We start from the raw sequence: 14,307 nt of genomic DNA, 5'->3' as shown, positions 1-14,307 counted from the left end.
GGGAGTGATGTTTGTGATGACTGGCTCATCATCATCATCATCAACCTGCTCTTCTACATCAACATCCATAAGTGAAAGGCTTTCTGGAACCTTCCTTTTCCCATGCCTGCTCTTGTGATGTGTTTTCCTCTCAGACTCAGTTTGTGGCTTCCAAGTGACATCTAGATCATCAGAAGGGGGGATTGGTGAAGAACTTGATGTACTAACCCTCCTTTTCCTTGCTGGGGATTTAAAAGCCAATGCAACTTCTAAAGGAGTGGCTTCCTCTTCTTCCTCTGCATGAGGCTCAATTTCCTGAACTGCCCCTACTTCGGGAGGAACAACAGCTACTATTGCGGGCGGTGGCTGCGGCTGTTGACCACTTATCTGCTGTGTTGATGATGTTCCCTCCTGCGTTGATTGTGTACTACTTTGAGATAGCGATAAGTTTAGTTCAGGCTCAGCATCACTGCTTTCCACCATAAGGCTGGCTACCTCTTCCACACTCATCTGCTTGGGCATGGGTTGGTGGGTTGGGCCCACTGATGTGGAGGTTCTGCCCCCAGCTTGCCCCCCCGACACCGCTGCTGCAGGCGTCATTTTTGGTGAACCAAAAAAGGTTTTGGGAGGCACACCAGACTTAAGTGACACTTCCTTCTTCTTCTGTTCCTTCTTCTCCATGGCAACTTTCTTTGGGGGCATCTTCAACAGATGTCAAAACAGCACTCAGTTGCACAAGTTGCAGAGATGCCTGGTCAGGTCACTGACACGTCACGTTGTGTACACTACAGCAGCAGGACGTCGGTCTGGCACCACAACAGTGGATGATGATGACACACCTCTGTCTTTTGTGCACCTAAAAGCAAAAAAGCCAGAAGAACATCAGTCAAAAGATCCATAATATAATATATAACTTATTAGTGTCTCGTGGGTGGTCATCACAATTATTACATTTCATGAAGTCAGTGAACAACATCAACAGTATAGCCAGCCATTAAGAGACTGACAAGGCCAGGGATCCTGTTGTATTTGTACTGTGTACACTTAGGAAGAAGAATAGCAAGGAACAAAAACCCGCCGTGATGATTGCTGAGTTGTACCCCTGGGCCTACTGTACGACTAGGCCACAAGTTTGGACGCCTATGGCAAAGGCACAATGCATGCCTTCCTAAAATGGCCGCCACACACATGCTCAGCCCACCCACCACAATAACAAACAAAAAGTGATTGCAAAGGACAGGAACAGGAAGTTGTAGTGTCTGTGGAACTTAATTCCTCTCATAAAAATGTTTTCCAGACAAATAACAGCTTCTCCCTGCTCCAAACCTACAGCTCAATGACAGCCTGAGGAGTTTTTTGTGCAGAAATGCACAAAAAAGCGTTTTCGAGAAGGGTCTATGTTGCTCGCGAGATATTGTTTGCCAGATTGCAAAAGCTGCGTGTTCGGGATCGCGAACTGTACAAAAAGGCTTTCTCGCGTGCGCGAACACGCATATTGCGAGCGCAAAAATGACGAAAACTGTAAGTCCGCGTTGTCGCGCTGTGCAGAGTTACCGAAAGTTCGCGAGCTGAATCCCTTGCCTTACATGCTGGCCAAAAAAGCCCAATTTGTTTAGCACACACCCAAAAAATGCTATTCCACCCCAAACACACCTTTTGCAATAAAATCCAAAGCCATCCATGGAGTAAAGGAAAATCACCAGACAACACCAACTGTACATTTAAGTCACGCACCACAGATTGGAGGCTGACTACCTCTGGGCCTACTGGAAGACTACTAGGCCACAAGCTTGGAACCGGATGGCAAAAGCAAGCACACTGCTTGGATGGCTCCACAAAATGGCCGCCACACACCCACAACAACCACAAGAAATGGGAGACAGTCAATGTACGCCTATGGCAAAGGCACAATGCATGCCTTCCTAAAATGGCCGCCACACACATGCTCAGCCCACCCACCACAATAACAAACAAAAAGTGATTGCAAAGGACAGGAACAGGAAGTTGTAGTGTCTGTGGAACTTAATCCCTCTCATAAAAATGTTTTCCAGACAAATAACAGCTTCTCCCTGCTCCAAACCTACAGCTCAATGACAGCCTGAGGAGTTTTTTGTGCAGAAATGCACAAAAAAGCGTTTTCGAGAAGGGTCTATGTTGCTCGCGAGATATTGTTTGCCAGATTGCAAAAGCTGCGTGTTCGGGATCGCGAACTGTACAAAAAGGCTTTCTCACGTGCGCGAACACGCGTATTGCGAGCACAAAAATGACGAAAACTGTAAGTCCGCGTTGTCGCGCTGTGCAGAGTTACCGAAAGTTCGCGAGCTGAATCCCTTGCCTTACATGCTGGCCAAAAAAGCCCAATTTGTTTAGCACACACCCAAAAAATGCTATTCCACCCCAAACACACCTTTTGCAATAAAATCCAAAGCCATCCATGGAGTAAAGGAAAATCACCAGACAACACCAACTGTACATTTAAGTCACGCACCACAGATTGGAGGCTGACTACCTCTGGGCCTACTGGAAGACTACTAGGCCACAAGCTTGGAACCGGATGGCAAAAGCAAGCACACTGCTTGGATGGCTCCACAAAATGGCCGCCACACACCCACAACAACCACAAGAAATGGGAGACAGTCAATGTACGCCTATGGCAAAGGCACAATGCATGCCTTCCTAAAATGGCCGCCACACACATGCTCAGCCCACCCACCACAATAACAAACAAAAAGTGATTGCAAAGGACAGGAACAGAAAGTTGTAGGGTCTGTGGAACTTAATCCCTCTCATAAAAATGTTTTCCAGACAAATAACAGCTTCTCCCTGCTCCAAACCTACAGCTCAATGACAGCCGGAGGAGTTTTTTGTGCAGAAATGCACAAAAAAGCGTTTTCGAGAAGGGTCTATGTTGCTCGCGAGATATTGTTTGCCAGATTGCAAAAGCTGCGTGTTCGGGATCGCGAACTGTACAAAAAGGCTTTTTTCGCGTGCGCGAACACGCATATTGCGAGCGCAAAAATGACAAAAACTGTAAGTCCGCGTTGTCGCGCTGTGCAGAGTTACCGAAAGTTCGCGAGCTGAATCCCTTGCCTTACATGCTGGCCAAAAAAGCCCAATTTGTTTAGCACACACCCAAAAAATGCTATTCCACCCCAAACACACCTTTTGCAATAAAATCCAAAGCCATCCATGGAGTAAAGGAAAATCACCAGACAACACCAACTGTACATTTAAGTCACGCACCACAGATTGGAGGCTGACTACCTCTGGGCCTACTGGAAGACTACTAGGCCACAAGCTTGGAACCGGATGGCAAAAGCAAGCACACTGCTTGGATGGCTCCACAAAATGGCCGTCACACACCCACAACAACCACAAGAAATGGGAGACAGTCAATGTACGCCTATGGCAAAGGCACAATGCATGCCTTCCTAAAATGGCCGCCACACACATGCTCAGCCCACCCACCACAATAACAAACAAAAAGTGATTGCAAAGGACAGGAACAGGAAGTTGTAGTGTCTGTGGAACTTAATCCCTCTCATAAAAATGTTTTCCAGACAAATAACAGCTTCTCCCTGCTCCAAACCTACAGCTCAATGACAGCCGGAGGAGTTTTTTGTGCAGAAATGCACAAAAAAGCGTTTTCGAGAAGGGTCTATGTTGCTCGCAAGATATTGTTTGCCAGATTGCAAAAGCTGCGTGTTCGGGATCGCGAACTGTACAAAAAGGCTTTCTCGCGTGCGCGAACACACATATTGCGAGCGCAAAAATGACGAAAACTGTAAGTCCGCGTTGTCGCGCTGTGCAGAGTTACCGAAAGTTCACGAGCTGAATCCCTTGCCTTACATGCTGGCCAAAGAAGCCCAATTTGTTTAGCACACACCCAAAAAATGCTATTCCACCCCAAACACACCTTTTGCAATAAAATCCAAAGCCATCCATGGAGTAAAGGAAAATCACCTGACAACACCAACTGTACATTTAAGTCACGCACCACAGATTGGAGGCTGACTACCTCTGGGCCTACTGGAAGACTACTAGGCCACAAGCACACCCATCCAACAAAGGTAAATCACACACACACATCAACAGTGAAATACACCACAGCCACGTTTAGCATTTCAATCCTATGCCATCCATGCCCTACATGATGTAGAAATTCTACAGACACCACAAAACATTGTCCCATGGGTACCCTACTGGCTGAAATTGCAGAGAAAAACAACTAGGCCACCAATTGAAAGTAGTACAGGCCACCCACCACAACAATAATTTTTAAAAACAATAAAAATCCCAGAAAAATGTAGGTACAAACAAGCCCCAATGAAACAAACACACCAATTCTCCAACTTACTTGTAGTAAATTAAATCTCAAATCAAAAATTACTCAAATAAATCCAATCCAATGGTATGATGCAGCAGACAGACACAAAAAGTGATCCTTCCAGCTCCAAATCCAAATGAAAGTGAACAACACATGCACAAAGCACGTGGGAGGAGCCTGCTGGACAGGAACAGGAAGTTGTAGACTCAGGGGCACTTCCTTCCTCTTGACAAAAAAGAGTTAAAAAAATTAAAGGACACTTTCTTACACAAAAGACTACAGCAAGATCACAATCTGAGGAGTTTTCTGAGCAAAATGATCATTTTAGAGAAGGTTTTATGAAGCTTGCGAGATATTCTTTGCCAGATTGCAGTTTTTCCATTTTCGGGATCGCGATCTTACCAAAACAGCCGCCGGAAGTCAGCTCGCGCGCACCAATGACGTGTTCGGGGTCGCACACTCTCGCGGGCTTGGGCAGCCATAGTACAAATCTCGTGGCGCTCGCGAACATACAGAATAGCAAGTTGGCGATCGCAGAATCAAGGTAAGACGTTACCGTGCGCGCGAGAATGAATATTGAGCGCGCAGGGAAGCAAAACTACTACGCTACGCGCTAGATTGCGTAGATTGCGTAGCAATCTGCAACTTCGCGCTCTACGCGAATCGCGAAGTTACCTAAACTTCGCAAGCTCCGCGAACGGAGCGTAGTTCAACGCCCAGGCTTTGCCTAAATCCATCGTTTTTTTGCTCACCATGCCATTCCAGTTTGAACCCAGCCATATGCAAATCTGCCTTGTTCCTGTGCCTCATGGGAACAGTCCAGCCCGAAATGCCAAGCCATGTCCTCCCTAGACTGGAAACAAGCATCCTAGGACCGGTTTCGGGGTTTCCCCACTCTTCAGCCACGATAGCTTGAATCCAGTGGCATGGAGAGCACGGGACCAATGTCTAGGCATACCCGTCCCACTCGGGGTGACAAATGCAAAAACAACAGTTGATGGACAAAATGTAGAACAATGTCATACATTCACCCCAGTACAGAGATCTGGGTTTAAATCCATTGTTTTTTTGCTCACCATGCCATTCCAGTTTGAACCCAGCCGTATGCAACTCAGTCTTGACCCTGTGCCTCATGGGAACAGTCCATCCCAAACTGCCAAGCCAGATCCTCCCTAGACTGGAAACAAGCATACTAGGACTGGTTTTGGGGTTTCACACCTCTTTAGCCCGGTTATCTTGATTCCAGTGGCATGGAGAGCATGGGACCAACGTCTGGGCATACCCGTCCCACTCGGAGTGACAAATATAAAAACAACAGTTGATGGACAGAATGCAGAACAATGTCATACATTCACCCCAGTACAGAGATCTGGGCCTAAATCCATTGTTTTTCTGCTCAACATGACATTGAAGTCTGAACCCAGCCATATGCAAATCAGTCTTGACGCTGTGCCTCATGGGAGTAGTCCAGTCCGAACTGCCAAGCCAGGTCTTCCCAAGACTGGAAACAAGCATCCTAGGACCGGTTTCGGGGTTTCACCACTTTTCAGCCACGATAGCTTGATTCCAGTGGCATGGAGAGCATGGGACCCACGTCTGGGCATACCCGTCCCACTCGGGGGTGACAAATGCAAAAACAACAGTTGATGGATAGAATGCAGAACAATGTCATACATTCACCCCAGTACAGAGATCTGGGTCTAAATCCATCGTTTTTTTGCTCGCCATTCCAGTTTGAACCCATCCATATGCAAATCAGTCTTGACCCTGTGCCTCATGGGAACAGTCCAGCCCGAAATGCCAAGCCATGTCCTCCCTAGACTGGAAACAAGCATCCTAGGACCGGTTTCGGGGTTTCACCACTTTTCAGCCACGATAGCTTGATTCCAGTGGCATGGAGAGCATGGGACCCACGTCTGGGCATACCCGTCCCACTCGGTTGTGACAAATGCAAAAACAACAGTTGATGGATAGAATGCAGAACAATGTCATACATTCACCCCAGTACAGAGATATGGGTCTAAATCCATCGTTTTTTTGCTCACCATGCCATTCCAGTTTGAACCCAGTCATATGCAAATCAGTCTTAACCCTGTGCCTCATGGGAACAGTCCAGACCGAACTGCCAAGCCAGGTCTTCCCTAGACTGGAAACAAGCATCCTAGTACCGGTTTCGGGGTTTCACCCCTCTTCAGCCAGGATAGCTTGATTCCAGTGGCATGGAGAGCATGGGACCCACGTCTGGGCATACCCGTCCCACTCGGGGGTGACAAATGCAAAAACAACAGTTGATGGATAGAATGCAGAACAATGTCATACATTCACCCCAGTACAGAGATCTGGGTCTAAATCCATCGTTTTTTTGCTCGCCATTCCAGTTTGAACCCATCCATATCCAAATCAGTCTTGACCCTGTGCCTCATGGGAACAGTCCAGCCCGAAATGCCAAGCCATGTCCTCCCTAGACTGGAAACAAGCATCCTAGGACCGGTTTCGGGGTTTCACCACTTTTCAGCCACGATAGCTTGATTCCAGTGGCATGGAGAGCATGGGACCCACGTCTGGGCATACCCGTCCCACTCGGTTGTGACAAATGCAAAAACAACAGTTGATGGATAGAATGCAGAACAATGTCATACATTCACCCCAGTACAGAGATATGGGTCTAAATCCATCGTTTTTTTGTTCACCATGCCATTCCAGTTTGAACCCAGTCATATGCAAATCAGTCTTAACCCTGTGCCTCATGGGAACAGTCCAGACCGAACTGCCAAGCCAGGTCTTCCCTAGACTGGAAACAAGCATCCTAGTACCGGTTTCGGGGTTTCACCCCTCTTCAGCCAGGATAGCTTGAATCCAGTGGCATGGAGAGCACGGGACCAATGTCTGGGCATACCCGTCCCACTCGGGGTGACAAATGCAAAAACAACAGTTGATGGACAGAATGTAGAACAATGTCATACATTCACCCCAGTACAGAGATCTGGGTCTAAATCCATCGTTTTTTTGCTCACCATGCCATTCCAGTTTGAACCCAGCCGTATGCAACTCAGTCTTGACCCTGTGCCTCATGGGAACAGTCCATCCCGAACTGCCAAGCCAGGTCTTCCCTAGACTGGAAACAAGCATCCTAGTACCGGTTTCGGGGTTTCACCCCTCTTCAGCCAGGATAGCTTGAATCCAGTGGCTAGGAGAGCACGTGACAAATGTCTGGGCATACCCGTCCCACTCGGGGTGACAAATGCAAAAACAACAGTTGATGGACAGAATGTAGAACAATGTCATACATTCACCCCAGTACAGAGATCTGGGTCTAAATCCATCGTTTTTTTGCTCACCATGCCATTCCAGTTTGAACCCAGCCGTATGCAACTCAGTCTTGACCCTGTGCCTCATGGGAACAGTCCATCCCGAACTGCCAAGCCAGGTCCTCCCTAGACTGGAAACAAGCATACTAGGACTGGTTTCGGGGTTTCACACCTCTTTAGCCAGGTTAGCTTGATTCCAGTGGCATGGAGAGCATGGGACCAACGTCTGGGCATACCCGTCCCACTCGGAGTGACAAATGCAAAAACAACAGTTGATGGACAGAATGCAGAACAATGTCATACATTCACCCCAGTACAGAGATCTGGGCCTAAATCCATCGTTTTTTTGCTCAACATGACATTGAAGTCTGAACCCAGCCATACGCAAATCAGTCTTGACCCTGTGCCTCATGGGAGTAGTCCAGCCCGAACTGCCAAGCCAGGTCTTCCCAAGACTGGAAACAAGCATCCTAGGACCGTTTTCAGGGTTTCACCCCTCTTCAGCAAGGATAGCTTGATTCCAGTGGCATGGAGAGCACGGGACCCACGTCTGGGCATATCCGTCCCACTCGGGGGTGACATATGCAAAAACAACAGTTGATGGATAGAATGCAGAACAATGTCATACATTTACCCCAGTACAGAGATCTGGGTCTAAATCCATCGTTTTTTTGCTCACCATGCCATTCCAGTTTGAACCCAGCCATATGCAAATCAGTCTTGACCCTGTGCCTCATGGGAACAGTCCAGACCGAACTGCCAAGCCAGGTCCTCCCTAGACTGGAAACAAGCATCCTAGGACCGGTTTCGGGGTTTGACCCCTCTTCAGCCAGGATAGCTTGATTCCAGGGGCATGGAGAGCACAGGACCCACGTCTGGGCATACCTCTCCCACTTGGGATGACAAATACAAAAACAACAGTTGATGGAAAGAATGCAGAACAATGTCATACATTCACCCCAGTACAGAGATCTGGGCCTAAATCCATCATGTTTTTTGCTCACCATGCCAATCCAGTCTGAACCCAGCCATATGCAAATCAGTCTTGACCCTGTTCCTCATGGGAAAAGTCCATCCCGAACTGCCAAGCCAGGTCCTCCCTAGACTGGAAACAAGCATACTAGGACTGGTTTCGGGGTTTCACACCTCTTTAGCCAGGTTAGCTTGATTCCAGTGGCATGGAGAGCATGGGACCAACATCCGGGCATACCCGTCCCACTCGGGGTGACAAATGCAAAAACAACAGTTGATGGATAGAATTCAGAACAATGTCATACATTCACCCCAGTACAGAGATCTGGGTCTAAATCCATCGTTTTTTTGCTCACCATGCCATTCCAGTTTGAACCCAGCCATATGCGAATCAGTCTTGACCCTGTGCCTCATGGGAACAGTCCAGACCGAACTGCCAAGCCAGGTCCTCCCTAGACTGGAAACAAGCATCCTAGGACCGGTTTCGGGGTTTCACTCCTCTTCAGCCAGGCTAGCTTGATTCCAGTGGCATGGAGAACACGGGACCCACGTCCGGGCATACATCTCCCATTTGGTATGACAAATACAAAAACAACAGTTGATGGAAAGAATGCAGAACAATGTCATACATTCACCCCAGTACAGAGATCTGGGCCTAAATCCATCAGTTTTTTTGCTCACCATGCCATTCCAGTCTGAACCCAGCCATATGCAAATCAGTCTTGACCCTGTTCCTCATGGGAAAAGTCCATCCCGAACTGCCAAGCCAGGTCCTCCCTAGACTGGAAACAAGCATGCTAGGACTGGTTTCGGGGTTTCACCCCTCTTCAGCCAGGATAGCTTGATTCCAGTGGCATGGAGAGTACGGGACCCACGTCTGGGCATATCCGTCCCACTCGGGGGTGACATATGCATAAACAACAGTTGATGGATAGAATGCAGAACAATTTCATACATTCACCCCAGTACAGAGATCTGGGTCTAAATCCATCGTTTTTTTGCTCACCATGCCATTCCAGTTTGAACCCAGCCATATGCAAATCAGTCTTGACCCTGTGCCTCATGGGAACAGTCCAGACCGAACTGCCAAGCCAGGTCCTCCTTAGACTGGAAACAAGCATACTAGGACTGGTTTCAGGGTTTCACACCTCTTTAGCCAGGTTAGCTTGATTTCAGTGGCATGGAGAGCATGGGACCAACATCCGGGCATACCCGTCCTACTCAGGGTGACAAATGCAAAAACAACAGTTGATGGATAGAATTCAGAACAATGTCATATATTCTCCCCAGTACGGAGATCTTGGTCTAAATCCATCGTTTTTTTGCTCACCATGCCATTCCAGTTTGAACCCAGCCATATGCAAATCAGTCTTGACCCTGTGCCTCATGGGAACAGTCCAGACCGAACTGCCAAGCCAGGTCCTCCCTAGACTGGAAACAAGCATCCTAGGACCGGTTTCGGGGTTTGACCCTTCTTCAGCCAGGATAGCTTGATTCCAGTGGCATGGAGAGCACAGGACCCACGTCTGGGCATACCGCTCCCACTTGGGATGACTAATACAAAAACAACAGTTGATGGACAGAATGCAGAACAATGTCATACATTCACCCCAGTACAGAGATCTGGGCCTAAATCCATCATTTTTTTGCTCACCATGCCATTCCAGTTTGAACCCAGCCGTATGCAACTCAGTCTTGACCCTGTTCCTCATGGGAACAGTCCATCCCGAACTGCCAAGCCAGGTCCTCCCTAGACTGGAAACAAGCATACTAGGACTGGTTTCGGGGTTTCACACCTCTTTAGCCAGGTTAGCTTGATTCCAGTGGCATGGAGAGCATGGGACCAACGTCTGGGCATACCCGTCCCACTCGGAGTGACAAATGCAAAAACAACAGTTGATGGACAGAATGCAGAACAATGTCATACATTCACCCCAGTACAGAGATCTGGGCCTAAATCCATCGTTTTTTTGCTCAACATGACATTGAAGTCTGAACCCAGCCATACGCAAATCAGTCTTGACCCTGTGCCTCATGGGAGTAGTCCAGCCCGAATTGCCAAGCCAGGTCTTCCCAAGACTGGAAACAAGCATCCTAGGACCTTTTTTTAGGGTTTCACCCCTCTTCAGCAAGGATAGCTTGATTCCAGTGGCATGGAGAGCACGGGACCCACGTCTGGGCATATCCGTCCCACTCGGGGGTGACATATGCAAAAACAACAGTTGATGGATAGAATGCAGAACAATGTCATACATTCACCCCAGTACAGAGATCTGGGTCTAAATCCATCGTTTTTTTGCTCACCATGCCATTCCAGTTTGAACCCAGCCATATGCAAATCAGTCTTGACCCTGTGCCTCATGGGAACAGTCCAGACCGAACTGCCAAGCCAGGTCCTCCCTAGACTGGAAACCAGCATCCTAATACCGGTTCCGGGGTTTCACCCCTCTTCAGCCAGGATAGCTTGATTCTAGTGGCATGGTTAGCACGGGACCCACGTCTGGGCATAACTCTCCCACTTTGGGTGACAAATGCAAAAACACTAGTTGATGGACAGAATGCAGAACAATGTCATACACTCACCCCAGTACAGAGATCTGGGCCTAAATCCATCATTTTTTTGCTCACCATGCCATTCCTGTCTGAACCCAGCCATATGCAAATCGGTCCTGACCCTGTGCCTCATGGGAACAGTCCAGCCCGAACTGCCAAGCCAGGTCCTCCCTAGACTGGAAACAAGCATCCTAGGACCGTTTTCGGGGTTTGACCCCTCTTCAGCCAGGATAGCTTGATTCCAGTGGCATGGAGAGCACAGGACCCACGTCTGGGCATACCTCTCCCACTTGGGATGACAAATACAAAAACAACAGTTGATGGACAGAATGCAGAACAATGTCATACATTCACCCCAGTACAGAGATCTGGGCCTAAATCCATCATTTTTTTGCTCACCATGCCATTCCAGTCTGAACCCAGCCATATGCAAATCAGTCTTGACCCTGTTCCTCATGGGAAAAGTCCATCCCGAACTGCCAAGCCAGGTCCTCCCTAGACTGGAAACAAGCATACTAGGACTGGTTTCGGGGTTTCACACCTCTTTAGCCAGGTTAGCTTGATTTCAGTGGCATGGAGAGCATGGGACCAACATCCGGGCATACCCGTCCCACTCAGGGTGACAAATGCAAAAACAACAGTTGATGGATAGAATTCAGAACAATGTCATATATTCTCCCCAGTACGGAGATCTTGGTCTAAATCCATCGTTTGTTTGCTCACCATGCCATTCCAGTTTGAACCCAGCCATATGCAAATCAGTCTTGACCCTGTGCCTCATGGGAACAGTCCAGACCGAACTGCCAAGCCAGGTCCTCCCTAGACTGGAAACAGTCATCCAAGGACTGGTTTCGGGGCTTCACCCCTCTTCAGCCAGGATAGCTGGATTTCAGTGGTATGGAGAGCACAAGACCCACTTCTGGGCATACCTCTCCCACTTGGGATGACAAATACAAAAACAACAGTTGATGGACAGAATGCAGAACAATTTCATACATTCACCCCAGTACAGAGATCTGGGCCTAAATCCACAATTGTTTTGTTCACCATGCCATTTCAGTCTGAACCCAGCCATATGCTAATCAGTCTTGATCCTGTGCCTCATGGGAGCGGTCCAGCCTGAACTGCCAAGCCAGGTCTTCCCAAGACTGGAAACAAGCATCCTAGGACCGTTTTCGGGGTTTCACCCCTCTTCAGCCAGGATAGCTTGATTCCAGTGGCATGGAGAGCACGGGACCACACGTCTAAGCATACATCTCCCACTTGGAGAGGCAAATGCAAAAACAACAGTTGATGGACAGAATGCAGAACAATGTCATACATTCACCCCAGTACAGAGATCTGGGCCTCAGTCAACCAGTTTTTTTGCTCACCATGGCATTCCAGGCTGAACCCAGCCACATGGAAATTAGTCTTGACACTGTATTTCATGGGAACAGTCAAGCCCGAACTGCCAAGCCAGGTCCTCCCTAGACTGGAAACAAGCATCGTAGGACCGGTTTCAGGGTTGCACCCCTCTTCAGCAAGGTTAGCTTGATTCCAGTGGCATGGAGAGCATGGGACCCACGTCTGGGCATACTCGTCCCACTCGAGGTGACAAATGCAAAAAGAACAGTTGATGGACAGAATGAAGAACAATGTCATACATTCACCCCATTACAGAGATCTGGCCCTAAATCCATTGTTTTTTTGCTCACCATGCCATTCCAGTCTGAACCCAGCCATATGCAAATCAGTCTTGAACCTGTGCTTCATGGGAACAGTCCAACCCGAACTGTCAAGCCAGGTCTTCCCAAGACTGGAAACAAGCATGCTAGGACCGTTTTCGGGGTTTCACCCCTCCTCAGCCAGGATAGGTTGATTCCAGTGGCATGTAGAGCACGGGACCCATGTCTGGGCATACCCGTCCCACTCGGGGTGACAAATGCAAAAACAACAGTTGATGGATAGAATGCAGAACAATGTCATACATTCACCCCAGTACAGAGATCTGGGCCTAAATCCATTGTTTTTTTGCTCACCATGCCATTCCAGTTTGAACCCAGCCATATGCAAATCAGTCTTGACCCTGTGTCTCATGGGTACAGTCCAGCCCTAACTGCCAAGCCAGGTCCTCCCTAGACTGGAAACCAGCATCCTAATTCCCGGTTCTGGGGTTTCACCCCTCTTCAGCCAGGATAGCTTGATTCTAGTGGCATGGTTAGCACGGGACCCACGTCTGGGCATAACTCTCCCACTTTGGGTGACATATGCATAAACAACAGTTGATGGATAGAATGCAGAACAATTTCATACATTCACCCCAGTACAGAGATCTGGGTCTAAATCCATTGTTTTTTTGCTCACCATGCCATTCCAGTTTGAACCCAGCCATATGCAAATCAGTCTTGACCCTGTGCCTCATGGGAACAGTCCAGACCGAACTGCCAAGCCAGGTCCTCCCTAGACTGGAAACAAGTATCCTAGAACCGGTTTCAGGGTTTGACCCCTCTTCAGCCAGGATAGCTTGATTCCAGTGGCATGGAGAGCACAGGACCCACGTCTGGGCATACCTCTCCCACTTGGGATGACAAATACAAAAACAACAGTTGATGGACAGAATGCAGAACAATGTCATACATTCACCCCAGTACAGAGATCTGGGCCTAAATCCATCATTTTTTTGCTCACCATGCCATTCCAGTCTGAACCCAGCCATATGCAAATCAGTCTTGAACCTGTTCCTCATGGGAAAAGTCCATCCCGAACTGCCAAGCCAGGTCCTCCCTAGACTGGAAACAAGCATACTAGGACTGGTTTCGGGGTTTCACACCTCTTTAGCCAGGTTAGCTTGATTTCAGTGGCATGGAGAGCATGGGACCAACATCCGGGCATACCCGTCCCACTCAGGGTGACAAATGCAAAAACAACAGTTGATGGATAGAATTCAGAACAATGTCATATATTCTCCCCAGTACGGAGATCTTGGTCTAAATCCATCGTTTGTTTGCTCACCATGCCATTCCAGTTTGAACCCAGCCATATGCAAATCAGTCTTGACCCTGTGCCTCATGGGAACAGTCCAGACCGAACTGCCAAGCCAGGTCCTCCCTAGACGGGAAACAGGCATCCAAGGACTGGTTTCGGGGCTTCACCCCTCTTCAGCCAGGATAGCTTGATTCCAGTGGT

Source organism: Triturus cristatus, chromosome 1_1, assembly GCF_964204655.1.
Source record: "Triturus cristatus chromosome 1_1, aTriCri1.1, whole genome shotgun sequence".
NCBI classification, from domain to species: Eukaryota; Metazoa; Chordata; class Amphibia; order Caudata; family Salamandridae; genus Triturus; species Triturus cristatus.
The sequence above is the reverse complement of the archived record's forward strand: the minus strand, read 5'-3'. Positions refer to the sequence as shown.